The following is a 4,328-nucleotide window of genomic DNA, read 5'->3' as shown; positions in this document are numbered from 1 at the left end:
GAGATCTGCAGATTCCTCTTCTTTGTTTGGGGTTTGGAGGTGCCCAGATGAGGCCCAGCTGTGAAGCAATGCAAGCTGCTGTGGGGCCTTGGGCCTTCTTTTGGAAGTTTTGGGTCTCTCTGACCCAGCTGCAGTTTGTTAGGTAATTTTCAGATTGCAAAGGGCCAGACCTTTCATATGCAAAAGCCTCTGTGCACAGCTTGGGTGGGGTGGGGTCTCAAGGAATCAACAAGGCAGAGCAAGCAGCTATGGCTGATCCTCAGTCCTCTGCACTTTACTTCCGCACCTCCTCAGTCTCAGTGTGCTTTTCTCTTTCCTTCTTGTTGTAGAATTTCCACTCAGCCAGCCTTCCTGTGGTTCTGGATGCTGTCCACTTTGTCTTTTAGTTGTATTTTGGAAGTGATTGTGCGAGGCAGCAATTTCCACTGTTTACCTATGCCGCCATCTTGGTTTCCTCCTAGTGACTGTTAATGAGTCTTTTTAGTGTAGTGAAAATATTTTAAAATTGGTCGTGATGGTGGTTGTTGCACAAATCTTGACTATGTTAAAACTATTGAATGGTACATTTAAGTGAGTGAATTATATGGTAAATAAATTATATCTAATAAAGTTATTTTAAAAATAAGTGGTATGAACATCTCGCAACTTTGCATTCAATGACATAATGTTGATGAGAGTAGAATTGCCAGATTTAGCAAGTAAATATATAAGAAAACCAGTTATATTTGACTTTCATATAAACAGCAAATACCTTTAAATGTGTGAAATATTTGGGACATACTTATACTAAAAATTATCCTGTTTATCTTCAATTTAAATTTAACTGTGCATCCTGTATTTTATTGGGCAATACCAGGTAGAAATATTCACACAACAGAAATCAGTAAGTTTTACAAATCAGATTCTGCCTCTCAGGAGCTCCCCAGACAGCTGGTTGTTAAACATTTGCCAGCACACCACTGTACAAAGCATTAAACAAAAGAGAAAGAGTAACAGTCAAGGGGGGTAAAAAGATATACTACTTATCAAACACTAACCAAAATAAAGGTGGTAGGACTATATCCATATCAGACAAAATAGCCTTTAAAAAATTACTGGAATATGCCCTGACCAGTTTGGCTCAGTGCATAGAGCGTTAGCCTGTGGACTGAAGGGTCCCAGGTTCGATTCCAGTCAAGGGCATTTACCTTGATTGCGGGCACACCCCCAGTAGGGAGTGTGCAGGAGGCAGCTGATCAATGTTTCTCTCCCATTGATGTTTCTAACTCTCTATCCCTCTCCCTTCCTCTCTGTAAAAAAATCAATAAAATATAATTTAAAAAATTACTGGAATAAGGATAAAAACATTAATAGAAGATTAATTTCATCAAGATTTAAAAATTTGAAGTTAAGTGGGCTTCATGGTACAATTTTTAAACATATAAAATAAAAATTGCCAGAACTACAAAGACGATCCACAAATTCACCACCAATAATGAATTCTCAGAAAGAGAAAATAAACAAATGATTCCATTTACCATTGTAACAAAAAAATTAAAATACTTAGGAATAAACTTAACCAAGAAAGCAAATGATCTGTACTCAGAAAACTTCAGGACGTTGAAAAAAGAGATAGAAGATACAAATAAGTAGAAGAACATACCGTGTTCATGGACTGGTAAAATCAACATCATTAAAATTTCCATACTACCTAAGGCAATCTACAGATTCAATTCAATCCCTATTAAAATACCAATGGCATATTTCACAGAGATAGAACAAATACTCCAAAAATTTATATGGAATCAAAAAATACTCCAAATAACTGCAGCAATTTTGAGAAAGAAAAACAATGTTGGAGGAATCACAATACCAGATTTCAAGTTATACTATAAAGCCACCGTAATCAAAACAGCCTGGTATTGGCACAAGGTCAATGGAACAAAACAAAGAACATAGAAATTGACCAAAGCCATTATGCTTAATTAATATTTGACAAAGGAGGCAAGAGCATACAATGGAATCAAGACAGTCTCTTCAATATACGGTGTTGGAAAAACTGGACAGATAAATGCAAAACAATGAAACTAGGCCACCAACTAACACCATATACAAGAATAAACTCAAAATGGATAAAAGACTTAAATGTAAGTCATGAAACCATAAAAATCGTAGACGAAACCATAGGCAGCAAAATCTCAGACATCACTCGTAGCAATGTTTATCGATACATCTCCTAAAGCAAAGGAAGCTAAGGAGAAAATAAACAAATGTGACTACATCAAAATAAAATGCTTCTGCACAGCAAGAGAAACCATCAACAAGATAAAGACAGCCCACTGTATGGGAGAATATATTTTGCAATGATACATCTGATAAAGGGTTAATATCTAAAATATATAAGGAACTCATACAAGTTAACAAAAGGAAGACAAACAATCCAATTGAAAAATGGGCAAAGAACCTAAATAGACATACAGATATCCAAGAGACATATGAAAAAATGCTCAATGTCACTAATCATCCAAAAGATGCAAATCAAAATGAGTTAGTATTTTAAAATCTCATGCATACAAGGAAACTCACCAGGCCCAGACAATTTTACAGGGAGTTCTAACACATTTTCAAGGAATGGAAAATGGGGAGAATCACTCCCTGACTCATTTTCTGAAGTTGGATATAATGGTGATATCAAAACCAGATAGGTTCAGTATAAGAAATGCAATTCATAAGCCCTCTCTCTTATGGACATAGATGCCAAAATCTTAAAACAAAATATTGGCAAACAGAATACTGCCAGAAGCCGGTCCATTCTTGCTGCTTGACACAGTTGCTGCAGGGAAGAAACATCTGCACAGCATATGTTTCAAGGGACCTGGCGTATATGGCATACTGTTCTTAATATGTTTTCTCCCCTTCTTGGAGCTATGTGTTTTAACCAAGGTCACCTCTCTGAGAAAGGTTGTTTCCCCAGGTAGGGATTTTTTCCTAAAGTTAGGGAGGGAATAAAACCCCTTAACTAAGTGCCAGGCGGGTAGTTAATCACTTTAAATACAAACAATCATGCTTAAGCTACATAATCTTTCCTTAGGATAATCTCCTTCAGTTACTTCCTTGTAGCCTAACAGAACAATAGAGTAGTGACCTTGGAATGGAGATAAGAAACGCCCTAACCTTTGGAATAGAATGGATAGGATTAAAATCAACTGGTATAAATACAGATGTAACAGGAGAATAAAGACAGAACCTGGCTGGAGAACCTGGCTATAGAACCTGGCTATAGAACTTCCCCATCAACTGAACGCCGTCTCCGTGTCATTCCTTCTTTGCCGACTCCATCCACACCTTTGGGAACCCCTGGACCTGCTGGGGTTGGACCCCAACATCTGGCGCCCAAACAAGAAGTCAGAAGTCTGCAATTTGGAAAAGAGCCCGCACCGACCACACAGGTACCATTTAGGTCATAATGGCAGAAGAAGAAATTAATGAAGACTATCCATCAGAAATCCATGAGTATTTATCAGCATTTGAGAATTCCATAGGTGCTATAGATGACATGCTGAAGACCATGATGTCTGTTTCTAGAAATGAGTTGTTGCAGAAGTTGGACCCACTTGAACAAGCAAAAGTGGATTTAGTTTCTGCTTACACATTAAATTCAATGTTTTGGGTTTATTTGGCAACTCAGGGAGTTAATCCTCAGGAACACCCAGTAAAGCAGGAATTGGAAAGAATCAGAGTGTACATGAACAGAGTCAAGGAAATAACTGACAAGAAGAATGCTGCCAAGCTGGACAAAGGTGCAGCTTCAAGATTTGTGAAAAATGCCCTCTGGGAACCAAAACCTAAAAATGCATCCAAAGTTGCCAGTAAAGGAAAAAGTAAAAAATAACCTTTTGCCTTTGATATACACATGTTCAAAAAGTACATCATTTTTATTGTTTAACACAAAATAAATGGTGATTATGTGACAATGCATGCTTTAAATATATTCCTTATTGAATTCATATATAAAATTTACATTTGAATTTGTAATGCTAAATACATTTCCCCCCAGAAAGATGAAGTTATCTTTATTAATTTTCCTATAGTGCAATGTGAGGTTTTTAACATTGTGGTATATTTTATATTTATAGTTTACCATCTCTCTTGACAGGACTCTTGTTTCCTTATATAGGTCAACCTTTCAAGTACTATTTTATAAGCAACTATGAAATTTAAGTTAAATGTTCTCTGTAAACATTTGTCTATTTTAAATGAATAATGACTTTATGAAGTCTGAAGTTATAAATACATCTGCTTTCACTATATACAAGAAAAAGTGAAATGACTTAAATGTGTTTTTTTCA

The 4,328-nt window shown here is 36.3% G+C and overlaps 1 pseudogene; it reads left to right on the top strand.

Moving 5' to 3' along the window:
- Positions 1-3,445: 3,445 nt before the first annotated feature.
- On the top strand, positions 3,446-4,047 carry LOC102427740 (annotated as a pseudogene).
- The last annotated feature ends 281 nt before the right edge of the window (positions 4,048-4,328 follow it).

Source organism: Myotis lucifugus, unplaced genomic scaffold (assembly GCF_000147115.1).
Source record: "Myotis lucifugus unplaced genomic scaffold, Myoluc2.0 scaffold_2218, whole genome shotgun sequence".
NCBI classification, from domain to species: Eukaryota; Metazoa; Chordata; class Mammalia; order Chiroptera; family Vespertilionidae; genus Myotis; species Myotis lucifugus.
Note: the sequence above shows the minus strand (reverse complement) of the source record. Positions and strands in the feature narration are given on the sequence as shown.